Source organism: Lissotriton helveticus, chromosome 4_1 (assembly GCF_964261635.1).
Source record: "Lissotriton helveticus chromosome 4_1, aLisHel1.1, whole genome shotgun sequence".
In the NCBI taxonomy this organism is placed as follows: domain Eukaryota; kingdom Metazoa; phylum Chordata; class Amphibia; order Caudata; family Salamandridae; genus Lissotriton; species Lissotriton helveticus.
The window spans coordinates 1,163,980,611-1,164,008,574 of NC_136063.1; the positions used below are offsets into that span (position 1 = coordinate 1,163,980,611).

The window sequence follows — 27,964 nt, forward strand, 5'->3', positions numbered from 1 at the left end:
AGCGGATACCAGTCATGCTTAATGGTGTGCAGAACACTTCATTTAAACCAAAAGTGCATCTCCTAAATATATTATTGCCATGTGTGTTTACAGCTGCTGGCAGTTTTGTGCTCCATCTAAAGACACTCAGGTTGAATATGCTATCTTTCCCTTTTGTCTGCCTGTGTATAAGTCTTGTCAGCACATGCTAGGTTAGAGATGCCTACAGACAGCTATGTATTCCAGACACACAGGCACTAAAAATTATAAGTGTTTTCAAGTTAATCTTGTGGGAACTCAAATTAGGAGAAAAATAAAAGTGCAAGTAATTTTTCTTAAACAAATACATATTTTAGTATGTTGGCAAGATTATGCTTTTAAATTACCTTTTATTATTAAAGTAAATCTTCAATTCTCCAAGTTAAAATACACATTGCAGTGTTTCGGATGAGAAGAGGCTCTCCTTTGCTGATGGATTTTCTGCGGAAAAATATATTCACATACGCTCTTCCAGGAAAAAAAGGGTCCTTGCCTTACAGGAAGTAAATAGTCTGTTCACCAGGACTAGAGTAGTCGCTTGCAACCCCAGTATGATAACCCCCTACTGCTGTCCTATCTCATCTTACGGGTTCCCTTTCATTGAAGGGATGGAATGTCAAATGGCACTAGGCCTTTTGCATCTGCCAGCTTGGAATGCAGAGGAGGTACCTTGGAAGGTTTTGAAGGTCCAAAACCAACTTATACAAGATTTCGGTAAAAACCCAGTATAGAAAAGGGTCTCACCAAAATCCGGAGAGCCGAATGACATTGAACCCTAGATTCATGTCTAATTTTCAGAAACCTAAACCTGTCAACTGTAAATTTCCAGAAGGACCTGAAGAGCTCCTGACAAAGACATTATTTTGTTGGTGTCTCCGAGCAGCATTTTCAACTCTCAAAAATACCCTTTAAATCCCACAAGACATGTCAGAGATTGCAGAACATTGTTAACTTGTTTGGCCTTCACGTATCAACCCTGCTCCTACTGTAGAATGATGAAAAGGATAAATGTTGTAGTGTCAATGTTGCTGCCCTCACAACCATGCGATCCATATTTCAATTCTTAGTTCACTCTTGACAAAGAAGAAGAATGTGAGTCTAGGTCAATGACATAATCTCGCTTTGCCTATACACATGAATATGTGTAATGTAACTGTAAACATTTTAAGACAAAATATTTAAAATCCATTTTATGCACACAATAGAATCCCAACACCCCCATTGAGAAGTGTTCTGTGAAAGTAATTACCTTGCATTTAGCATTGACTATCATAAATTAACTTCTACTATCTGGACCTTATTAGCTTTTTGTTTTCCTCTTCACTGTGATGATCTATTCAACCTCATAGACCATTTATCAAAAGATAACTTTGGCATCTCCCCCAGTGAAAATTGACCCAAAGGGATCATTAAGCCTTTTCGGTGGCTGGTTGCCAATCCACTGGGATGCTGTAGGGTGCAACTCTGGGCCATAGCCATATCTTACCCACCATATTTATACTTTCTGTCCAAATCAGCAGGATTATTTTTTCTGACATTTTTCTCACCAATTTAGACTTGCTGGAACAGAAGGCTATGTGTCACTTTTTATATTTATATTTTATGAAGGTGGATCCTTGCAAAATGTAAAACTAATATTCATTTCACACGGTGAGATGTCTTGCAGTGTATGTCGGACAATGTAACATGTTTCCTTGCTAGTGTGACCCTGTTGTGCATTAAAGTCTCTAACAGAAAAAAAGGTGTTGAGAATGTTGTCAGTGAGGTCCTTGTGAGTAGGGCAGGTGATAGTGAGTTTGCTTGTCTATAACCTGTTATTTGTAAAGCGTTAACTAATCACTCCTAAGGGTCTCAAGGTGCTGGGGGCCATCGGGGAGATTAAGTTAGCTACTGCCCAGAGTCACATGATGCTGAACTGATCTGTTTCCAGCACTGAGGATTGAACCGTTAGCCCCGGGCTCTGGAGTCAGGCGCCCTGGCCACTGCACCACACCTCTCCCATCAATGGGGAAATGCAAAGTTAGTGGAAATGCTGTCCGTTCCTCTGTTTTGATCAACAGTATGCATGAAAGGGCTGTTAGGATTGTGAGTAATTAAATTGAATTGACCAAATGTAGACTCTCCTTCACCCATGTGGTACTGTCAGCCTCTTCCCCCAACCCTGACGCTGCTGGTAGTGGCATTATGTGTGAGGTGGGGTGCACTCACTCACATATTCCTACCTACCCTGATAACAGTCCTGACGTATTGAACCACGCTGAGACCACATCCATATTGTGCAGTCCCCCAACGTTGCAGCAGGCCCCTTTTACAGTGGTTAAGAGGAAAGGGCAAACGGTGCCCAACATAGGTGCAAAGAGGAAGCAGCCCTCCCCTAACAAAGGTTATAAGAACAAATTAATTTCCTGGATCCAACCTCTGACAACACCCCCAACCCAGGCTGTCAAATGTCAGCCAAATAATCTGCTGTCCTTGGATTCTCTGACTCTTGAGGCACTGTGTGAAAAGATTGACAACATTCTGGAGGGTAAATTCAAGCTGGTGATGGATTGTCTACATAACTTCGAAGGTCTAGTGACTTTTGCTCCTATACAGCCCTCTACAGAGCATCCAAGTCCCTAAGGAAGTGGCCCCTTTGTGTGTGGCTAACTATTTTTGTCAAACACTGTCAACAGAGAGTAATAGGAGAGGACCAGGAATCTACCCTTGCCTCCTGAGAGGACCCATAGACCATCCCATAGTATGAAGATCAGGGGCTCGGACACAGCCCACTAGGGTGTCAGCTCTCAGTCCATAATAGCCCCCATTATGTCTGCTACTTCTCCTATTTATTAGGTTACTGGCAGTTGTACAGCCTGCCCTATGTATTAATTGTGGCTGGGGATACCCCCTTAACGCCTGGGCAACAAGAAACATGGGGCCCGGCCACATAATAAGGCAGGTGATTGTCTTTTTAAGCATAAGTACTTCAATGCATGGGGTCCAAACGAAATTATAATGGCCAGGAGGGTAGGCTGAGTAGGACAGTCCAAGAAAAACATTGTGGGGGACTGTGTTGTCCTACATTTTTGCAGACATTTATGCGTAGGTAATATCCTGAGCACAAAGGAACTTTCTAACTAAGTAGAAAAAAAGGTTGTCACCCTCCCTGTAGGTTTTTTTTTTATAGGCCACCAGTTTTCTCCCATGATTCAAGCTCGCACTTTAGGAGCACTCCTGGTTATGTTCTTTGTACCAATATGTTGTCTGCACTAAGTGACTTAGAGGCTGTAGAATGACTCTCTGAGAATCCTCCAGTGATGAAGTGGATGCCCGCTCACAAAGATCTGCTTAGATTGAACCACATTAACAATACCCCAGATATCAAAGCCTGACAAGAGAAACCATTTATGCACTTAACCACTGCTGATCTAGGGTCTTCTTGGGAGAACCAGTAGTGTACCGAGGTTAAAAGAGATGCTTCACTACAAATTCTAAGTTGGAATGTGGCAGCCTTAGATCAAAGACTGTTCTATCGGACTGGCTAAATTTTGTGATGGGTTATGATATTCTTCTTTTTCAGGAAAAATGGGTCACATTGCCAAGTTTTATAGATGATTTCCAATGTTTTAGCTCTCTAGCCATACCTTCCAGTAGTGGTCACCCCTCTAGAGGGTTGTCTATTTGGGTGAGCACAGCCTTAGGGGGACACATTAAAACCATGGAGACTAACTATAGTCATTTTCAAGTCAAAGTTGTTAAGACCAAGTTGAGCCTGTATTCAGTGAATTTTTACAATACAGATTTGTGTTGTAGACCTAATACAAAATTTTCTTCTTCGTTTAAATTGATCTCTAACATTGCGGAAAACTTTGTGCAATCAGGACACATTTTATATCTCTGTCTAGTCGGCAAGTTTAACGTGCATTCGCCCACCCCGCTAGATGACCCAATTTAAGCCCATTGCCCATATAACATTCCCGATCCTCTGAGTCCTTTAGTGATCATATTGAAATTAACCTGCTACCTCACCCTAAGGGAAAGCTTAGGCAAGATATTGGGGCATGTAACTTGCAACCAACCACTAGCAATTTAACATTGACCTGGAGATCAATGAACCTGGACAGCTGTTCAATGGGGTGATACGTCTGACTATAGAGTGGTAACAATATGCTTCAGCGAGGTGGATCGAGGTGGCCAGATAGTGGAGGCATTTGTTGATGTTTGTGCTGGGATCAGAAATGCGCTTTTAACCTCTTTGGTGCTCGTGATGAGACCAGGTCATCATGAGTCACAGTGGAGCTATGCTCATGGTGAGCTGGTCTCATCATAACGGCTGCGCTCCGCCCACGCGCGATTAATTTCCCGCCTGTGCAGATGAATTAATCAGTGGGCGGGGTCGTGACGAGACCAGCTCTTCTTGAGCACAGCTCCACCGTGACTCATGACAAGCTGGTCCCGTCACGAGCAACGCGGCGCCGCACTCAACGCACCGTGGGGGAATTACCCCTGCAGGAAAGGGGTTAAAACCCTCTCAGCCTAAACCTTATAACCCCAAGGGGGTTTAATGCTGAATACTCTGTCGCTAATAGGGCACTTCTACAGGCTCTGGTATCTAGACCAAGTGATTACGCTTTGATGGCCCCTCAAAACGGACGGCAGTATAAGGCCATTACTGCAAAACAACACCAGGATGTAGTAACAGGCCATTGGGAAATGTTAGTACAGACTTCACAGGTGGGTTATAGTAAAACATTCTGGACCACTGTATCTGTCTTAAAGCATTGTAACTTGAGGACCTCTAGTCCCATTTCATTCCATATTACTTGCAGTACTTGAGCACAGCACTTTGGCAAAATATATGCTGCACCTACATCACCTGATACTTTCATTAAAGATCTTGGGTTAGCTGCAGGTGTTCAAACAACTGTATTGGAAGTAGCGGATGCTTTTAATCAAGATGTATGAGGCAAAGGATGTACGTCAGTACAACGTGATCAAAATGATCGCGGTACTTTACGACGCAGCCATTACAACGCAAGTCGTCACAACGACTTGCGTTGGAGGGCGCTGGGTTGTGGATTCGTTTAATTTTCTATTCCAACTCCAGCCCACGTAACAGTAGGGAAGGTGTTGGAATAGAAAATCAAAATATTCCTTTAACAAGAGCGCCCTCCAGTGCAAGTCGTAGTAACGACTTGCGTTGTAATGGCTGCGTAGTAAAGGACGCGCGGTGTAAACACCGCGTTGTAAAGGATGTCTACCAAGGCAAAGCACCTTGCCCACATGCGGTACCCATCGACTTACTAAAGAATAATGTTGGTTCTTGGCACGCCTTATTTCAAGTGTCTTCAACAATCTTGCCCATGCTCAACTACCAAGTATATGAAGCACATCTACCATAGTGCTAATTTTCAGAAAAGAGATCGTTCTCATGCAGGTTGTTACTAGATGATCTCATTAATTGACACTACCGTAAAAAATCTGAATTAGGATTACATACAATAGGATAATGGACTGGGTCCATGATGCGTCAGTGTTACATTGCTGCCAGTACGGGTTCAGGTGTTAAATAAGATCAAGTGAGAAATTCCTAAACCTGAATCTGGTTATAGGGAAATACACAGTGGCAAAGCAATCTCCCTTGTGCCTAGCATTCATGGACCTATCATAGTGTTTGATTGCATTAACAGGACCAAACTATGGTACCTGCTCATCGCACATCGGATGGATACAACGCTGGTCAATTTCCTTTCTTACCTTCACAAGGACATGAGAATAAGAGTCTGTATAATTGCTCAGGGGGCGGTGACTGGCGAAATAGGTATTCATTGCGGGGTAAGACAAGCCTGTGTGCTGCCCTCGCTACTTTTTATTCTTTATAGACATGATCTCCATCTTGCTCTTGCACGCAACACGACAGACATACCTATGATTAAGGGCAATTCATTCCTCACACTCCTCTCTGCTGATGAACGGTGCAGTGTAGATGGCACACACTCCTAGGGCACTGCATATGCCAGTACATGCCTTTTGGATTTTCTGCGTTCCCTTGACCTGCAGAGCAACTTTGCCAAATCACATATTATGTCCTGTGACCTCAACATAGATCTCTCTCAAATATACAAGTTGGTACTCGCTGCCTAACCAGCACCAACACTTTTCTATACCTAGTACATTTGTTTTCCACTCTGGGGTCATGGTCTCCAAACATAGCATACTGTTAGAACAAATCCACCATGACTAATGGGTCCCTATGCAGTCTCCTACAATGCATCGGGTAGGCTCTTCCTTACCACTGCTATAAGTTTATAAATCACAATGCCTGCCAGTTGCTATGTACGGGGCGGAGTGTGGGGGGTAGGCTATCCAACAAGAACAAAACAGATTTTGCAGAAAGTTGTTACCTGTTCCTATTTCTGCTGCTCATTTTATCCTGCACAATTAATTAGGATTCCCCTATATTATAGATCTAAATAGGGAACCCCAGTCCTTCTGTGGCTCTCTATTTGCACAACGTTGAGGCTGCCTTGACCAGAGACATTATATTAGATTGTCTCTTTCTAGATAGAGGGACGCAAATTCCATTCATTGCTTATGTGAGGACTGAGTATTTTAATATCAGGATGCAATACATTTTTACTGCCCCATCATCCTGTATCAGTATAAGCAAAATAACAGTGGCTCATGCCTTCTGTCTATTCTCAGAATCTCATAGGCTTAGGGTTCTGGAGGGAATGCAAATTGTGAGCAGATATCTTAGCCCTTATGAATTTTATCACCCTACTGATTATGTGTCATGGGCAAGCAGCCACTTGGAATGCTCCCTGCTTTTCCATTTTAGCTCAGACACTATGCAATATCCCCTCTGCTTTCCTATGGGTTTTGTGCAGAGCCTCGAAACAACACCATGTCCTTGTGATGATGTATCTGGCCAATCAATGCTTCATTTCACGTTTTTGTACATTTTACATTAGATACACTAGACTTTTTTTTAATTTGCTTTAATAAAAAATATTGTTATGATCTTAAACAGTGCAGACCTGCTTTTAGAATTTATTGCTACTTGATAATGAAGAAATTATTGCACAAGTCGGGTCGTTTTTCGGTGCTGTTTGAGCTCGTATGTCTAGGTTAAATTAAGTTTTTATTGCTGACACATCATTAGAATGACCATGTTTTATCGTATTTTGTAAAAAACTATCAGAGCAGGACACGACTTGCACTTTGGATTTTTTTTTCACATTGCGTGACATTCAGATGAACATTACAAGCCACTATTTGCACTTTTTAGATTATTTTACTAACTCAATGTCCTGTAAATGTTATGCTGATTTCCTTGTATGATGTAGTGCCTCTTTGGCTAAAGATTGAATGTATGCACACAGCTTCAAATGGTTGTTAATTAACAGACCCAGTGATTTGGCACATATCACAATGTAGAGTCGGCAGTTTTAACACCGATCATGTGTTGAAGCTTGCTTTGAATAGAATGGTGCAACTAAACTCTGTTTAAGTGGATTAAGTTAGAAGTGGCGGATCATCATCCAGACTGTACATGAGCTCACTCTTGTGCTGCAGTGTCACCGGGAGATGACATTATCAAATAAAGAAACATGGCATCAGCATAAAATTGGTGTACATTGATTGAGTGTTTGAAGGAGGAGGCAAGTGGTTCCAGTTACAAATTGAAAACAGTTTGACATAGCATAGAGCCCCGCTGTACATCCTGTTGGGGTGATTAGTGGCTGGAGAGATAGCAAGTCAAGATTATTTGTTGAGATGGTAGCTCATCAGGGAGGACATCTTCAGTTATGAAAACATCTTTCTATGACTTTCTCAAAGAAACGCTGATTGGAATCAGGGCAAAAAGTGTTATGATCTTCAGGGTCCAATCCTGTTTTCCTTACAATAGGGGAGAACCTTGACACATTTATAGCCAGTCATGAACTATGACTTGTGGCAGCAAAGGGTTATTTAGGCTCAGCTTGTATAGTTTGCTTGGGCACATCTGATCAAAAAAGTTGAGGGTAAGGGTTCAAGGAAATCAAAGAATGGTTTGTTTTTGGCAATGATGTTGTTTTGGCAGTGGTGTTTAATATTTCTGATTGGGGCATTAGTATGAAAGATAACCTTCTGGCTTTAAGTTTCTGGAATGTGATACAGATTTCATGAATTGACAGTTGACATTGGGGTGATTTCTACATTTTCAACTTATCAATGATGAAGGCTGAGAAATTCTCTGATTTTTAGGTCTAGGTTGGGCCAGCATGCAAGCGCTGCTCTGCGAAGAGCTGCGGTAGTTCAGTATGGAGAGAGGTTTTGCCCACTCCCTCGTCCTTATTTTTCATTGGCTTGTGTGTTTGTCCTTTGTAAATGCTGTCTTCTGATTCATTATGAGGCTTGTTAGTCCCTCATTAGTACAGCCATGCTGTCATTTGTATCCTCCCATGGCTACTGGCCCCTTTATTTGGTTGTTACACGGGGCATGTACTATTTCCTTTTGGAGCAGGAGACGGACCAGGTAAATGTGTGTTTTTGTGCCTTCCACCCCTCTCCCGTTGTTGTGCCTTCTTCCTCCTCCACCATCCCTCCCATTGTCCATGCCTTCTCCCCCTACCCTCCCTCCCTACCGATGTCTGTGCCTTCACCCCCCGCCCTCCCTTCCATTGTTTGTGATGCACGTTACCAACCATTTGAAATGCTATAGGTTTTGCGTAAATTGGATACCTATTGCATTGCAAATGCTTTTATTTCATAATTGTGAATTGAGGCTGTGTATTTACCAGTCTATGCTATTGAGCCAATCGAAACTCTCTTCTTGCCCAGCAGTGACATGTAGCACACACTTCGTGGACTCTGCTTTAACACTGGACCATTGAAACATTTGTCGCTAGTTTAAGAAGACTTGGAGTTTCCAGCTTCCTTTAGAGAATTGCGTCCTTAAAATAGGGTTGTTAGAAATGGGATTTCTGGTTGGCTAAGACTTGCGCCAAAGCCAGGCAAAAACCACCACTCTAGTCAGGGCAAGGGAGTCACACGCCAAGATAACCCTTGATCACCCCATTGGTCGCTTGGCACGAGCAGTCAGGCTTATCTCGGAGGCAATGTGAGTTAAGTATTTGCGCACGCACCCAGCAACAACACCCAAGGCCCACCACAAAGAAAACTCCACACAAGGTTATGTATAAAAATAGCCTTTGTATTATACCAAACACATTAGATAATAAATACACACTTTACAATGTGCCATAGGCACGGGCAGAATTTACAGGGAATTATGGACATGGGACAGGGCCAGGTGGGCCACTGTCAGGAATAGGCACTTTTAGAACTAGCACTTGGTAGAATTAGCACTTAGAACATAGAACAATAATAACTGTAGCACCAAATAACAAATGTAGCACACAACCAGTAACCACTGGTAAAAGGTAAGTGCCACCTACGCAACCCTAACCACCTTAGGAAAATATCACGCAGGTAACCATGAGCTCACTAGTATCACTATACTAGGAAAAACAACCCCCTAAGCATCAACATACATTTAGGGGTATAGGCAAGTAGCTTGTTACATGATGCATAAAAACACATTCAGAGGTATATAAGGCAAATGATGCATAAACACATTCAGCGGTGTAGGTAAGTAATCACAGATAGCGTAAAGATCCCATAGGGCATAAACATGTACCCTACGCAAGGGCACAACACCAGAACTGTCCCCAGGCCAACTGGCCTCTCAGGGGCTGAAATGCCCTGTGTCCCAAATGTCAGGGCAGGCTGTGCGGGCAGCCACGGAAGAAGGTGCAAAACAAACAGGCCTAAACGTATCAGCTGCCCACTTAGTGCTGGGCAGCTGTAGGACTGCGTATGGGCACCAGCGTGCCTTCTGAGCCTCCTCTGTGGGCTCCCAAATGACAGTAGGGCCCCAAGAACAACGTGGCAGCCTCCTGGGCTCTGGCACAGCTGTGCCCCAACCACGTTGGAGCCTTGCAGGCTCGAGAAAGAAAATGCCCCCTGGGAGCCTCGGCGGCTCTGAACAATTAGCGGTGTCCTCAGGAGCCTCGTGGGCTCTGTGCACAAAATGCCTAGGGGAGCCTCGGGGGCTCGAAATCAACTGTGCCCCGGGTTGGAGTCCCCCCTCTGGGGACTTGAAATACAAAAATGCCCCCTGAACCTCTCAGGCTCGAAGATAGATTGCCCCCTGTCGTTGGAGTCCCTCTCGGGGGACTCGGAAAGACTATGGCCCCTGGAGCCCTCGTGGGCTCTGAAGAAATGCCCCTCTGATGCTGGAGTCCCTCAATGGGGACTCGAAAGGAAATGGCCACCGGAGCCCTCGTGGGCTCTAAACACAAAGGTGTGCCCTGGACGTGGGGGTCCCGCTCGGGGGACTCGAAAACAATGTGCCTCCAAAAACGAGGCCGGCCAGCAGCTTCCGTCTTGGCGCCCTTCCGGGTCGCCGTGGGCAGAGCGGCGGCCCACAGGGAGAATTTTAGCACGGGGTAGGCTCCTGTTAAATAAATAAAACTTAAGATCCGGCACAAGAGGAGTAGGCTCCCTCGGATCCACCCGTAAAGCGGGTTGACACCTAATTAAATAAATAAACAAACGGAGTGGGCACCCGTGCCAAAAAGCAAAGACAGGGGATCCCCACGCCAGGGAATCCCTCAGGAGGGCGATCGCAGCTCCAGGCTGCAGTTCACAGGTGAAAGCGCTCCTCTGAGGGAGAAATCAAGCGCTGCCCAGGCGCTTTAAAGAACAAGGTCACAGGTCCCAAAAGAAGTCCAGCACAAGTCCTTAGGCAGGCAGGTGGGCAAAGCCTGGGCCCAGGGGCCAGCTCACGGGGCCCTCCAGGCAAGGAGGCAGTCCCAGTGGCAGTCCTCCTGGCGCCCAGCAGCAGCAGGCCCCCTCAAGTCAGGAACAGGAGAAGAACATTTTGTAAGGGGACACAGCCACCCTTTCCATTCACTAGTCAGGCTAGGGGCATCAGTCGCACCACAGGGGGCGGAGCCAGCATTGTGTGGGGAAAGCCCAGCCCTCTTCAGGTCCCAGGTGCACCCCTCCCTCACATCACTCATGCATATCTCCCATTCACCACCGGGGCAGACCCATCCTGACTCCTGAAGCCTGGCACACCAACCAGCTCCAGCCAATCATAAGCCAGACAGCCAATTCACATAATTTACACAAACATACCAACTTCTAGAAGTGGCACTTCCACACTAGACAGAGTCACGCCGCACACATCATCTCGCAGCATTTAATCACACGAGTCCGCACATACCAGACTCGAGCCTGCACTCCCCACACATCAGGAACTAACATGGACACATACATTCCCCATGCATTCCTATGGAAGGGCAGGCCAACCTCACCACACGCACGCACCTTACCCTGGGACACAGTGGTAAAGTGCGCAGAAACCAAAAATCACTATCACCAGGTCACATACCAAAAGCAAAAAGTTCAGGGGTGAACCTGCCAGAAGGGCCAAGTCCAACAAGGGTCATAACGGCTGTTGTCACAAAAATGATACCAAGCGCTTGTATGCATATTAAAATACCGTACAAGCAATCATTCAAACACCAAATGCACTCTGGTACCTATAGTCTTAGATCAATTTAACTGAAACACACAAAATAAGTGTCTCCTGCCTGCATTGAGCGATTTTTCTACACTAGAGTTCTCAGTTTGATTTTTTGTGTAACGTTTCTGATTATAGCTCCCAAAGTATACAAGGAATAAATGCGATTTAGTTGTTAATGCTTGAGGTGAGGCTACTAGAGATCTCAAACTTTAGCAGCAGTGCCGGCTCGTGTAGGGCGTTCCACAGGGGGGGACGTGGGGTGGGGTAGGGGCAGGGTGGGGGGGGTGTAAAATACGGGAAACGGACGATTACAGGTAAGTAACGTAAAAAATAAATAAAACTAATTTTGTTGCACGCACTGCATCGCATTTGGCATTGCAGCGCGCGCAATGAAATTCATTTTATTTATTTTTTATGTTACTTACCTGTAATCGTCCGTTCCCGTACTTTACACCCCACCACCCTGCCCTTTCCCCGCCCCACGTCACCGCCCAGTGGAACGCCCTACACGAGCCGGCACTAGTTAGCAGTGATTCTGTGTTACACGTTAACCATGCTTCAGTACAAAGCTTGCTTCAACTGTCTGATGCCTTTTGTGTTTTGCAGTTTTGTTGAACCTCAGCATCACCTGACACTTCTAGTGACACCAAATGATCTCATTGCTGCCAGTTGACCCCATGTCAGGTGTAATCCCTTCGGCCACCCTTGCTTTGCAGTCGCTCTGTGGTTTCTTGTATAATTCACAAATACAATGAATCAGTCTCTAAAGCGAGTATGCATGGTGCTTCAGAATAAAAAAGCTAAAATCTGTGTACATAATAGCACACATGAAATGGCTCCACTTGGCAGCTATGCTTCATGGAAGCACAATTATATTGAATATGCATTTTTTCAAATGCTTGACAAAGTTTGTTTTTGCTCGTTTGCTTTGGGTCCATATGAAGAAAAACGATTCTCTTTTACTAACTTATTTATGCTTTCTTTTTTTTTGCACTCTGGGTCGTGTAGTATTCTTTTCTACCCAGTATAAACTCAGAACTTCAAGTCCTAGTCCAGGCAGTGTGGTCACATAGTCACACAGCAAGAATGATGGGTTAATAAGACATACCTGTAAAGACAGATGCCGGCTAAGTAGCTGCACGTCCCATATAATACCATACGTGTATCCTGGTTTTCATCCATCAGTACTAAAACGTCAGGACTGGTTAATGTCGCAGATGATTTGGACAGTTAGACTTTGTGTCTATGTAATTTACAAAACTTACACACCTTCTTCATTGAACTATTTATCACTACTTTGAAGACGTAACAGGTCGATCTCCTCCTCTGATATTTACAATCTAACAAAGTGGTCAAGAAGGCCCTTTATTGTTATGCTATAGGTCTCACCTTTGCGAGAGATTAAGCTATTAGAATTGTAAATGACAATGCCTTTTATTTATGTTTTAAAACCTAAAACATAAATAAAAGGCGTTGTCATTTACAATGCCAGTAGCTCAAACTTGTGTGAATGTGAGAACTATTGCATTGCAAATGCTTGTTCTATGGAGTAGTTGGTTTTCTTCTCTCAATAAATCTATATGGAATTATTCACTATCTTATTAGGGTGCTTGTATTTTTAGTCATTTTGTCTTCTGATAAAGGGAGACTCGAAATCAAAAAAGACTTCTTTGTATTTCTTACCCGAAATCTTTAGTTTTGATACACTCATAAAACAGATTTTTGTTGCACCAAAAGTGCTCTATGGATTGAGTGTGTTCCTTGCAAATACCATAAAGTTCAATTTGTAGAGTTTGTTCATTTCAGTTTTTTCTTTGACTGTTCTGTACTTGGATTGAGTGTGTTCCTTTCTTCATTCTGGTCTTGCTAATAGCATCGAGTTAATTTGTAGTTTGTTCATTGCAGTATATTATACTATTTGGTCCTTGATTAATGTCAAGCTCTCTAGCTATCAGTTGCAACCTTATTGCCTCCTTGGTCTGGTGATGTGACATTGAGGGAAGAGGCTATTAGCTAGTGCAGTAGGATCAGTGTTATTAATTTCTGTAGCCCAATGTTTGGGTGGTTGGAAATAACTATAGTGTGGTTCAAATATAATCCTACAAGAAGATTGTATCCAAAATATCAACTACTCCCCTTATTCTCTTTTGCCTCCTCTGGTCTGTTGGTTATTTTATTCATGTTATATTTTATGCTATTTTTTTTTTCAATTTTTACAGCGCGGCAATTGCCCAGGGGTGTCTCGGCGCTATTGAGTTTGAATAGACGAGCAGAGGGTGATTACTGTGAGAACAACCATGTTTTCACTTGTTTCCTGAACGTGAAGAGGGATGGGCTGGTTTTAATGCTAAGGGGAAGGGAGTTCCACAGTTTTGCAGTGGCAGTGGTGAAGCACCTGTCACCCCAGTTGACTCTTCTTGTCCGAGGGACATTGAGAAGGTGGGCTGATTCGGAACGTAGCGCTCTGTTAGAAGCATATGGTCTGAAGGCTTGTTTAAGAAATTGGGGTCCAACTTTGTGGATTGCCTTATAGGCGATGCAGAGTGACTTGAACTTGGTTTGACTCCTGATGGGAAGTCAATGTAATTGGCGAAGATGTTGTGAGATGGAACTGTATTTGGGATTTCCTAGTAGGACCCTGGCTGAAGCGTTTTGCACTATTTGGAGCTTGGTGGTCACTTTCTCCTGGGCATTGAGGAGAAGTGAGTTACAGTAGTCTGTGCGTGAGAAGACCAGGGTGGAGATAAGGGTTTTTCCTGCTGATTTAGGGAGATAGGGGAGTAGCTTTTTAATTTTCTTCAGTGTATGGAATGATGAGGAGACCACCGAGTTGACGCGGTGGTCGAAGTATAACTTGTCATCGAAGATGACACCTAAGTTTCTCACTTTGCTAACTGGTTCAGGTGGTACACCCATTTCTTCTTGCCACCATTGGGGAGACCACATTGGTTGAACCTTGCCGAACATCATCACCTCGGTTTTTGATGAGTTCAGCTTTAGGCAATTGACAGCCATCCAATTGCTGATTGCTCTCATTCCTTCTTTAAAGTTAGCTGCTATTTTGGTACCGTCCTTGTGGATGGATAGGACCAACTGTGTGTCGTCCGCGTAGGTCGTGAGATTGATGTTGTAAGCCTTGATTACCCTCGCTAAGTCCGAGACATAGATATTAAATAGGGTCGGACTTAGCGAGGATCCTTGCGGTACTCCACATGGGAGGGAGAATGTGGGGGAAACAAATGAGCCTAGTTTTACCGCCTGGTTGCGGTTGGCGAGGAAAGATGTGAGGAGGTCCCTGGCCCTATCTTTGATACCTATTGTTTCGACGCGGTTGATCCGGGTGGTATGGTCAACCGTGTCGAAAGCCGCAGATAGATCTAGGAGTATCAAGATTGCTGCTCCTCCATCATCCATAGTTCTTCTGATCTCATCTGCTGCTTTTATAAGGGCGGTCTCTGTGCCGTGCCCCTGTCTGAAGCCGAATTGAGAGTCATCCAGCAGTGTATTTGTGTGGATGTATTCTGACAATTGTGGGTTCATAATGGACTCAAAGATTTTTGCTGGAAATGGGAGGGAGGCAATGGGTCTATAGCTGGCTGGTGCCGAGGGGTCTAGTGTTGGTTTTTTAAGCAAGGGTTTGATAATGGTGTTTTTCCATATAGATGGGTATGTGCCACTGGAGAACATGGTGTTACATATATTGGCTATTGTGAGGGTGATGATTTGTGGGATTGAGTTGAGTATGGAGGGGGGACATGGATCTAGAGGTGAACCTGATTTAACCCCATGGCTGCTCAGCATATTCCCCTGCTGTGCTGAGAAATCTGAAATCCCACACAAGATGACGAGCTGGGCTCGTCATGAGCGTGTGAGGAGGCTACTTCATGACGAGCCCAGCTCGTCATGAGTGTGGAAGGGGTTAATGGATGAAATCAGCTGAAAAATATGGTCGGGGTGTGCTTTGTGAAACTCCGAAAAGCTCGGGAGGTCTGTCATGTTAGGTGGATTGAGTGGCTTAGTCATTTGATTATGCTGTGGGGAGAAGTCTGTGAAGATTGACATGACTTTATCCTTAAAAAATTCTGCTAATGAGTTGCAGAGGGCCTGGGAAGTTTGTGGGGGTGGGTTCGATGGCATGGATAAGTGGTCAACAACCTGGAACAATTTTTTCATGGATCATTTTGCTAGGTCAATTTGAGTGGTGTAATAGTTGCTTTTTTCCGTGAGTATAAGTTGTTTGTAATTTTAAAGGGCGGATTTATATGCTATCTTGTCTTTGGTGTCTTAGTGTTTCCGCCAATGTGGCTCTAAGTTTCGACAGTGTTGTCTTTGTAACCGCAGTTGTTCTGTAAACCAGGGGGCCGAAGGTGTCCTTCTATTGCGTTTTGAGGTTTTGGTTGGGGCTAGAGTTAGGAATGCTTTCTCTAAATGAGAGGTGTATGTGTTAGCTGCAATATCTGGGTTAGTTTCTGTACAGTTAAGTGACTTGCTGAGTGTGTCTGAGAGTAGATTGAGATCTATGTTTCTCCAATCTCGGGTAGTCTGATGGGGGGTATGTGATTTGAATGAGAAGGTCTGGGTTTAATGTAAAATAGAATTGCTGAGTGATCGGTCCAAGTGAGAGAAAGGATTTTGTTTATTGTGATGTCTGGGTTGTTGGTAAAGATTCCATCCAGTGTGTGTCCTGCTGTGTGTGTTGGTGCGGAAACGAGTTGTTGTAGTTCCACCGCTGCCAAGTCATTACTGAGCCAGGATGTGTCGTTGTCTGTTGAGATTTCTAAGTGAAAGTTGAAATCCCTGAGCAACGTGTAGTGTGTGGTTCCAGCAGCCAATTCACTAAGCTAATTAATGTTTGCCAGGAAATTTGTGCGGGGGGCTGGGGGTCGGTAGAGCAATATACCTGTTAAGGATTGGTTGCTGGCAAGGGTAATGGTAAACGAGTAAGCTACGCATTGGGTTTGGTGTATTGCGACAGTTTTTACCTGGAAGTGGTTACGGCAAATAATCGCTATCCCACCTCCCTTTTTGTTAGACTTGCGGTCCTGCCTATAGACGCAGTAATCGTCTTGGAGTGCCGCTTTGAAGTCCGGCCCTGAGGCTTCATCTCCCCATGTTTCTGTGACGAAGAGTATTTCCAAAGAGTAGCTGGTAATTAGCTCTAAAATTTCGATTTTATGTTTAGGAAGGGATCGTGCATTGACGAGTGCTGCTTGAACTGGCTTTGAATGTTCGTTATGGGGGGTCGTTCCTCTGCACAAAGAGCATTTAAATGGACCTCCTATAGGGTCGGTATAGATGTAGTGAGGTGGCACGTGGGGTTGGCGTAAGGTGGTGTTTAAAGCTCGTAAATTTTCAGAGGAATATATGATCCTGGGCGAGCCCTGGGATGAAGTGAGTTGGGTAGGGGACGTGGCCCTTGGTCCGTTCCAGGCACGGACAGGCAGGACTCTGGCTTGACTCCGGCACGAGTCCAGCGCGAGTCCAGCGCGCCCGCTGCGCTGGACAGGAGGCATGGGCTTTTATGCAGGGGAGTGAGGCGGGGAACTAGAGAGCTGACCTCTGTCAGACCGGAGGTGCTTGGGGGACACTTCCGGCTGTGGCGCTCGTTCCCTCCACTCAAACTGGACTTCCACTGGTGGAACGGGGAACACGCCTGGCAGGAGCACAGGTAAATCAATCACAGTGCAATCAAGTGCTCAGTTACTTCGTGGATTAAAATACATTTCAGTGCAGTGATATATATTAAAAATGCAGTTCAAAACGCCGCGCTCGCTAGGTGCCTCTTAGATTAGGCTGCCGTCTGCGAGGGTGCGGTCTCAGTTTAAAAATTACCGTGCCTCTAATTATTCAAACGCAGCGCTCGCTAGGGCCTCTTAAAGTGGGCTGCCGTCTGCGGGGGTGCGCTTTAAGCTGGGTGAAGAATTACCCTGAATAGATCTCAGGGAAGCGGATTGGCGTTTTCAGCGCTCAGCGCTCAGTTCATCTAATCAATGAAACCAAAAAAATGATTTCATAGTTCTGATTTGCTTTGGAAGACTTTTCAATGATCCATATTGGTTGTTTTTTTTATATTTCGAGTTGTTGCGCATGAAAACTGATTTTACTTATGATTTTATCTATCCCATCAAGGTGGGATAATGGAGTACTGTATTCGAACAAGAGATCTAAAGCTGGTTACAACAATTCATTCATCCATGGTTCAGTGAGGAATAGGAGGTTGAGAGTGTTGTAGAAGTTAAATGATAAACAAGATCATCTCATGACAAGTGTCTCTTAGCGGAAGACCATAAAACACTGCGCACATTTACACAGTACCAGAGTATGATGTTTAGAGCTTGTGGAGTTTGATGTGCTGTTTCACGAGTGCACTTCTTGAATTTTCCTGATTGCATGTTACCTAATAACTTAAATTTAGGAGATTGGTCTGTGAAGCGGGCAGCTCATTAATCTTACTGGTCACAAGTGTTGTTTGGACCCTCAGCAGACATTACCTTAGATGAGTAGCGGTCGGCAGTAGGAGTTACTGCAGGGCGGTGACGTGGGCAGGGGGAGGGGCAGGGTGGGGGTAGTAATGTATGGATTATGGAGTTTAACAGGTAAGTAAACATTAAAATAAATAAAACAAATTTTGGTGCGCACACTGCATCACCAAATGTGATGCAGTGCGCGCAACGAAATTTGTTTTATTTATTTAAATGTTTACTTACCTGTAAAACTCCGTAATCCATACATTACTAACCCCCACCCTGCCCCTCCCCCTGCCCACGGCACCGCCCTGCAGTAACTCCTACTGCCGACCGCTACTGCTTAGATGCGTTTCCATCAGAACTATAATTATTCACTTCATTAGTTTCAGCATTCAAGTACCTACTCAGGTAGTGCTGGCATGCTCCTACCACGTGTTTCATGTTTTTTGTCAGTCATGAGAGAAGAATATTACTGTGAATTAAGGGTGCTTATATTATGCTTCTGATAGTTGTATAGTGAATTATGAAACAAAGTGCTGGTGCGTTCCACTCAGGCAGCCAACTGATCTCCCTTTGCATCCATAATGAAGCTGTGTGAACTACACCTGAAAAATGTTAATAGGTACTCAAGTTGAGCAGCAGGAAAGTCAATTGTTTATATAAGTCATTGAGATCCACTATGGTACATTTGGTACTTTAATGTAATAATATGGAATATGGAATTAGCAGTTAACCTCTGAATGGAAGAAATGCAAATACTCTTTTCTAATGAATGGCATAAAACACAAAACGTGTCAGGGATTTCCAGTATTGACTGAACAAGTACTTCACTTCTAAAATAAATGAAATAAGCTAATTTTCCCAAAAAACGGGATTGTAGGTAAATTGAAAGGCATTGATTTTAAAGCACTGTACGATGACTGTGCAACATGTAATAATTTGAACAACATTTTTAAAATATTAACCTTTACAGTTTTATAGTCTGATGTCTAGAGTGAACTGACTGCACTAACTGCTTATGGGCACATCCCATAGTGACCCAGAGCTTCTTTTTACTACCTATCTCCCTTAGTATTATCTTCATAGATAAATCAGTTGCTAAAGCTGCATTATGTGTAGCGTCTTCTGTGCAGAAATCCCCTCCTCCACAGTGTCACCATGCAAATAGATGCTGGCCATTCACAGGCACCTCTACACAACTCTTGTTCATGGTGTGCCGGGCTCCACAAAGGGCGTCCACCTCAGGCATATAGTGAAGCGGTTAATAAAATGTGATTCTTGGAATCCTGGGGGGGTGTGAACGCTACTGAAGGAGCAGCGACTGCTTAAAAAATTAAATAACATTAACAGATGAATAAAGTGTGTATAAATAAAGAAGCACAATGTAAAATTCAAATTTTCAAATGTTCAGCAAATGTGAAGGTAGGTAGGTAGAAAACAAGTTTTTTAGACAGTTGTCCATAAAACATTCTAAAAAAACATAAAACTGTTAAAATCAATTATTAACCCCATCTTCGCTGCCCAGCACCCCTCCTACTACAGTTCATCATTAACAAACACATGCATCAAAGCATTTTGCGATCGCAAACGGTGCGAATCGCAAAAATCGGCCGTTTGCAATCGCAAAAATTGCTTTTGGAATGCATGAAACAAGTAGCCCCTCGCATTTTAAGAAATCGCAAAATTTGCGATTGCTTAAATTGCGATTGCATTTAAGGAATCGCAATTTGCGATTTCTTAAATGCAATGCAAGAAGTAAAAATATTTGCGATTTTGCAATTAAGAATCGCAATTTACCATCACATGTGAGGTGATGGTAAATTGCGATTTTTTTGTAAAAAGCATCAAAGTGCATTTTTCAAAGTCCCATGTTATGCACACACATGCCCCTGGGGCATGTGTGTGCATAACATGGGTGCACATATCAATTTCAGGGGTGCAACAGGGTGTCCTTTGGACACCCCTGCACCCTTGAAATCGCATTCTCCATTTGCGAATCGCTAATTGCGATTCGCAAAATGAGAATGTCTTCCCATTCATTCCTATGGGCCTCTAGGCCCATATGAGTGAAAGGGAAGGGATTCCTTAATTGCGACTCACAATTTGCGACTCGCAATTAAGGAATGTTTAGAAATCGCACAATTTTCAGCGAATTCTACATGCATAGGCATTTGTGATTTCTTAATTGCGATTCCTTAAAAATCGCAAATGACTACAATGATGCATGTGCCTGCAAAACTTTAACAGACCGCAAAAAACAAGCCATTCCTATTGCCACATCTAAATAGCCCATTTCTGATAACAGCTCCACATCTTTCCTCCTTTGAACAGGTTCATATATTTAAAAAAATTGAGGTTTTAAGAACTTAAAACGATTTGAGGGACTGGGCAGAGACCACTTTTATCCTGGACCCAGGCTCCGCATGGAGGGGATGAATGGGTTGGATTACAACCCACTCTAGCCCTCAGTATTTAATTACACAGACCAAGGTCTGGTAACTGTAACAGGTATGGTAAGAGGGTGTCCTGGCCTAGAGTAGAAATTGGGAAGCTAATAGATGGTTTATTTCTCAAACTGGCAGGGTCATTAGTCTCACTCACCAATTCTGCAGACTCTCTCAATGCATCTTTGCCTGGCAAGGGGGACCAAGATGCATTTGTACCATTGTCTGAATGCAGGTTCTTGATAAAGATCAATCTACTTCTTACTTCCTTTGACAACCTTCTTTCACTACCTTGAATCTCACCCAAGTAGAGTTTAGATACTTTAATCACTTCATCGTCCTCCGCGAGTCTATTGAAATATCTTAGGGCCCGAGTGAAGGCCAGCAGACTCCTGGAGAACAGATTGAACTCTCTCCTGATTGCCTGGACCATAGTACCTGGAAGGAGCAATAGAGGCCTTCTAATAACTGCCCCTTCTAGTCAGACAGAATTTGGAATAGGAGGCTAAAGATTATGTTGGCATTCTCAGATTGATTCATGGGAGCAGTGCAAGTGCATCAAACAGAATATGGTATGGACTAAGGGTTACCTCAACTGAATTCAGAAAAGGTCCATCCTTCCAATAAAAATTAACATTTCTATATATTTTATATTAGTGAATAAAATAAAATATTTTATATTTTGCGTATTTGTGTGATAAATGCTTTTTTTCAGTGAGACTGTTTAATGTTTTGTGTTTCAAACCATCAAAATTGCTCAGCCTGTTGTCCCCGAATTCTATTAATGACTCAAAGGGGTTCATTGGATTCTAATAATGATTCATTGGGGGTCCTTGTATTCCAGTAATGATTAAGTGGTGGTCACAGAAGTTAAAAAGTTAAAAAAACGCTGAACTAGAGGTTTCTCGGTCCTCTCAAATGTGGCGCACATCCATCTATAAAATGTGCATTAAATTCCGTGTTGATGTAGCCTTGTTTAAGTGTGTTAAATATGGTACCTCCTTTAAACACTTCACTGGTACACCACATATTAACTAATTGTTTGTGTTATTTTGTATATTTTACAGTAAATCAGGTACACTTTCAAACCACAGCTATTACCAGGATGCAGCACACTGCAGGCAGTGTGTCGCTAATGCTTATTCCTAATTTGCGACAAATTCGAGGTCCCTGTAATTTGACACGTCCCCTACACCAGTCTACTTGTTTAATTACCTACACACTGAGAGCGAAATTGGTGTCGCGGAGCAGAGCAGCTTTTGTGTGAAAATGAGGCATGGAAACAGGTCATGTTCGAAGTTGTCTATCTTCATAAAGGTGATGACACGAGTAGTTATTTTTTTCGAAAAAATGCGCGGAAGGTGGCATACCATTTACTGCTTCGCCCCTAATTACAGTCAGCTGTCCCAGAATGCATGCGGTGCTCGCTCAGATTAGCTCGCCTCTTGAAAGGGACTGACTTCGCATGCTGGCGGCAGGATTTCCGAGTTCGATTTACTTCTGCGTTTAAATGACAAAAGCAATGTCATTAAAGCTGGTATAAATTATCGTTGACACGCACCAATTAAAGGAATCAGTGAGAAATATCCGCCTCGCATTCATGTTGGTATTTCTCTGTCACTTTCACTGGCGTGGTAAAGACAAAATAATGAACAGGAACCAGCAATTAAATACGCAGTAACCTTTGCTCAGTAAACTGCGCCTTAATAAATACAAGAGCGCAGTAAAGCTCTTTAGGGAGCAGTTTCTCCGGTTTATGTTAATATTATTTTATGTACTCCGAGAGAAATATTTAAATTGTGGAATGGTGGGAAGCAATAATCGTGCAACTGTGGTAAAAGAAGGGTTATTCATTTGAAAATATGTTTTCATTATAGTTGCTTTATTGTACAGACTGTGATTAAGGCTGGATATACCTTTCTTGGAAGGTTTCAGAATGCGGTAGCAAATATACCCTTTCTATGGCTTTGTAGGCCAGGCTAATCTTAGCATGCTCATATTAATCTCGGAGTAAACAAGTAATGGCAAAGCCAAAGGTCTCACCTGTAAGAGCTATTAGCTTTGGCAATGTTTGTAGCCATGCTGTTCAGCAAAGTGAACACCTTGCAGTGTGGCTAAAACTAACAACCGCGGCCGGCAGTGGGAGTACCTGCAGGGCGGTGACGTGGGGAGGGGGAGGGGCAGGGTGGGGGGTATTAATGTATGGATTACGGAGTTTTACAGGTAAGTAAACATTTAAATAAATAAAACAAATTTTGTTGCGCGCACTGCATCGCATTTGGGGATGCAGTGCACTTAACGAAATTCGTTTTATTTATTTAAATGTTTACTTACCTGTAAAACTCCGTAATCCATAGATTACTACCCACTACCCTGTCCCTCCCCCTCCCCACGTCACCGCCCTGCAGGTACTCCCACTGCCGGCCGTGGCTGAAAACTAATTAAAAAAAGCATTATGATGCAGCCAAAAGTGCATTAGTATTGGATGCAAAACAGTCATTTTTTGTAATTATTTTTAGCCATGCTGCACTGCAGCCAAACTGCCATACATCATGGCTATACACCATTACAAAAGTCTGCAATGTCAATGATGCATAGCATGAACAAAAGGCAATGGCAGAGACAATGGCCTCAAAGGCGAGACCTATTCACTTTGCCAATGCTTGTTATGCTTGAAAAAGAAAAAAAATATGACATATGGCCAAAAATCGTATTGCGTAAATAAACCAATTGCTCTCATGTCCATATCTTAATGAAAGTACATTTGGTATTAGATAACATCAGTTGTCACAGTATAAGCAGGTAACATATTTTGTCGCACTAAACATCAATTTCAAAAGAGAAACGGGCTTCTTTGGAGTTTGTGTGGTATAGTAAAACATAACTAGAAGTGGCAAGAGGTTCAAAAAGGACGACAGGGAAGAATAAAAAAAATAAAAGTACCATCTCAATTGCAACAAGATCAGCGGAAGGACAGCAATTAAGCTGAAGCAATCAGTACTTGGTCCATTCTCCATCCGAAAGAAGAGAAAGTGAAGCCAGCACGTGCTGGCCCATCTGAGGTCAGCAAATAAGAGTAATAGTGAAGTCAATGAATGTTAAGCAACGAGCGGGCTGCAAGTGTCCTATTGTATACAATATCTTTCATAAGTAAGACCACATTGCATTCACTGTCGCAGGGAAGACCTAACAAGCATTTACAATGCAATGGTTTCGCCTTTGGAAAAGTTAGACCTATTGGCATTGTAAATTACAAAATTTGTATTTATGTGTTGGTTTTGAAAACAGATCAATAAATGGCATTGTCATTTACATTGCCATTAGCTTAATCTCTGCAGTCACTCTGTAGTCCCTAGCCCTCCATAGCACTCCCTAGTCACTCTGCACTCCCTAGCCCTCCCTAGTCACTCTGCACTCCCTAGTCACTCTGAACTCCCTAGTCACTCTGCACTCCCTAGTCACTCTGCACTCCCTAGTCACTCTGCACTCCCTAGTCACTCTGCACTCCCTAGTCACTCTGCACTCCCTAGTCACGCTGCACTCCCTAGCACTCCCTAGTCACTCTGCACTCCCTAGCACTCCCTAGTCACTCTGCACCCCCTAGCACTCCCTAGTACTCTGCACTCCCTAGCACTCTGCACTCCCTAGTCACTCTGCACTCCCTAGTCACTCTGCACTCCCTAGCACTCTGCACTCCCTAGCACTCCCTAGTCACTCTGCACTCCCTAGTCACTCTGCACTCCCTAGTCACTCTGCACTCCCTAGTCACTCTGCACTCCCTAGTCACTCTGCACTCCCTAGTCACTCTGCACTCCCTAGTCACTCTGCACTCCCTAGCACTCCCTAGCACTCTGCACTCCCTAGTCACTCTGCACTCTCTAGTCACTCTGCACTCCCTAGCACTCCCTAGCACTCTGCACTCCCTAGCACTCTGCACTCCCTAGTCACTCTGCACTCCCTAGTCACTCTGCACTCCCTAGTCACTCTGCACTCCCTAGCACTCCCTAGTACTCTGCACTCCCTAGCACTCTGCACTCCCTAGCACTCCCTAGTCACTCTGCACTCCCTAGCACTCTGCACTCCCTAGCACTCCCTAGCACTCTGTACTCCCTAGTCACTCTGCACTCCCTAGCACTCCCTAGTCACTCTGCACTCCCTAGTCACTCTGCACTCCCTAGTCACTCCCTAGCACTCTGCACTCCCTAGCACTCCCTAGTCACTCTGCACTCCCTAGTCACTCTGCACTCCCTAGCACTCCCTAGCACTCTGCACTCCCTAGCACTCTGCACTCCCTAGCACTCTGCACTCCCTAGTCACTCTGCACTCCCTAGTCACTCCCTAGTCACTCTGCACTCCCTAGCACTCCCTAGTCACTCTGCACTCCCTAGCACTCTGCACTCCCTAGTAACTCTGCACTCCCTAGTAACTCTGCACTCCCTAGTAACTCTGCACTCCCTAGTAACTCTGCACTCCCTAGTCACTCTGCAGTCACTCTGCACTCCCTAGCACTCCCTAGTCACTCTGCACTCCCTAGCACTCCCTAGTCACTCTGCACTCCCTAGCACTCCCTAGTCACTCTGCACTCCCTAGCACTCCCTAGTCACTCTGCACTCCCTAGCACTCCCTAGTCACTCTGCACTCCCTAGCACTCCCTAGTCACTCTGCACTCCCTAGCACTCCCTAGTCACTCTGCACTCCCTAGCACTCTGCACTCCCTAGCACTCTGCACTCCCTAGCACTCTGCACTCCCTAGCACTCTGCACTCCCTAGCACTCTGCACTCCCTAGCACTCTGCACTCCCTAGCACTCTGCACTCCCTAGCACTCTGCACTCCCTAGCACTCTGCACTCCCTAGTAACTCTGCACTCCCTAGTAACTCTGCACTCCCTAGTAACTCTGCACTCCCTAGTCACTCTGCAGTCACTTTGCAGTCACTCTGCACTCCCTAGTCACTCTGCAGTCACTCTGCACTCCCTAGCACTCTGCAGTCACTCTGCACTCCCTAGCACTCTGCAGTCACTCACCTTCTGTACCACCTCGGGAGACAGACATCTTCGCATGTGGGAAAATCAGTTCTACCACATCACTTCCTTGGATATAGGATTAAAGGAGGTGCCCCACTATACGGTACTGGGCCTGATGGCTCATCACAGGGTATTCTAGACTGCTCGACAGGAAGTGAAACAGACAGACATGGGCTTCAACTGGTCACCCAGTACGTTCCTTTTACTCGGGCTCCACGTTGCATGTAGCCGCCGTGGTAAAGTGATATCATGTTGAAGATAATCCCCTTTGTGTTACTAATCCTGAAAAGCTTCAGTGTGGAAACAGGGATTATCTAGGATGGAAAAAACAGGAGAATGAAGAGATATCCTCATTGAGACTTGGCTGCAGGGAGGTCTAAAGACACCGGATAGTGCCTTTGAATGAAAGAATGCTTAAAATGCCACAGAGGACTGATACAACCTCAGACGAATAGTATAGCAGTGATTGTTTATAAAATAAAATGCAAATTTAAGCAATATGCCCGAATCTTAGGTTATTGATTCAGTAATTAATAGGGTTGGGCAAATAAAGTGGAATTAAGTATATTGTGCTTTTTGTCAAAAAGATGGTGATAATCTTGTGTTTTTTGGAAATGGTGTCCTTGTGAGCGTGCAGACTACCTCATAGTCTGTGATACCAATTCATTCATTAAATTGCAGTTTTCTAAACATGGACAGCTCCCAATGGGTGGCGGAGGACTGTGCACAGGGCAGCTTTGACACTGCGGGCAAAGGGCCCACAGCACCTATATTGCAGCAACCCAGAAGAAACAAAGTCAGACCGAGCGAATCGACGAAGAGCGAATAGTGCCAAGAAGTCTCTGAGTGACACCAGTGGAAAGGACAGCAGAAAAGACAGCCTCCTGAAAGGCATAGACGCCACCTAAAGCGATGGAGTATGATCACAAATACCGGCCAAAAGTGCCAGAATGCAACCGGAACATTAGAAGGCCAAAAACACAGCACACATGTCGCAACAGACAACAATAGAAAATGAGGGCGCAATTCGAGCCTAGAAACAAGAAGTAGGGTCAGAAGAGGCTACCAGTGCTAGTAGAGCATACATTGGGGTCAACCGCGCAAACCACAGAATGAGAGGATAAGACCAGCTACATCAGGCCCTAACAATGCCATAACAAACCGAACATCAGTCATGGATAATGGACCTTTCTGCCACTGCCCACAGGCACTCAGAAAGGAAGACACATGACATTACAGAAACATAAGTGAAGCCGGAAGCCGAACACCAGCGAACCAGAACAAACGACCCGATTGGGATCGGAAAGCATGTACCATAAAACACCACAGGCGCACCCAAGAAGCCATACCATGAAAATGCTGATATCTGAAACCATGGGAAGAGCGCTTAGATCCCCAAGGCAGGACCTAAGCACCAGTCCTGAAGGTGACGCTGAACACAGACAAGCGCCTGCACCAATGAGTGAAAGATCCTGGCTGCTTGCAAGCGCTACACAAATACAATTGGACACCACTTCTGCAGGTGCCGTGCCACCCACGGGGTCCTCAACTTCTTGTCACTGCACTTGCCAAGCATAGTTTGGTACCTGTACTCCTGTAAAGCGTCCTGATGCCTCCGTCCATGCGCCTGCTATCATAGTTTGGTACCTGTACTCCTGTAAAGCGCTCTGTTGCCTCCGTCCATGCGCCTGCTATCATAGTTTGGTACCTGTACTCCTGTAAAGCGCTCTGTTGCCTCCGTCCATGCGCCTGCTATCATAGTTTGGTACCTGTACTCCTGTAAAGCGCTCTGTTGCCTCCGTCCATGCGCCTGCTATCATAGTTTGGCACCTGTACTCCCGTAAAGCGCTCTGTTGCCTCCGTCCATGTGCCTGTTATCATAGTTTGGTGCCTGTACTCCTGTAAAGCGCTCTGATGCTTCCGTCCATGTGCCTGTTATAATTGTTTGGTACCTGTACTCCTGTAAAGCACCCTGATGCCTCCGGGCCATGCGCCTGCTATCATAGTTTGGTACCTGTACTCCTGTAAAGCGCTCTGTTGCCTCCGTCCATGTGCCTGCTGAAGGTAAGAGACGGCGCCGCCAGTCCCCGCGTCCCCTCTGCGCGCTGTGTGATCTTGTGACAGCTTGAAGTTATTGCTGCCTCTTGCGCTACGTGCAGTGCCAAGCATACCCTGTGTACAAGCACGTGTGCAAGGGGGTGGGGGGAGGGCTGCAGGTGAGAACTAATCTGTGGGTACAGCAACAAAGTGCTCATACCTCCAAAGTGCTCGTATTTCAACTTTTCACCGCTGTGATCAAGTTCACTTCCCATTAGACGTCGGGTCTAAACTTCATTTTCTCTTGAAATTGTTATAATTGATGTAGGTGTCGAGTCCCGTATGTAAAGGTGTATATTTGTACTGGACACGTGGGGTGAACGGGGGACCCTCCAGCCGAGGGGGGGGGGG

The 27,964-nt window shown here is 44.6% G+C and overlaps 1 protein-coding gene across 2 annotated transcripts in view; it reads left to right on the forward strand.

Annotated features, from left to right (window-relative positions):
• Window positions 1–27,964, forward strand: part of CDH12 (cadherin 12) — a 1,332,533-nt gene that overhangs the window by 1,035,936 nt on the left and 268,633 nt on the right. The window lies entirely within an intron of this gene.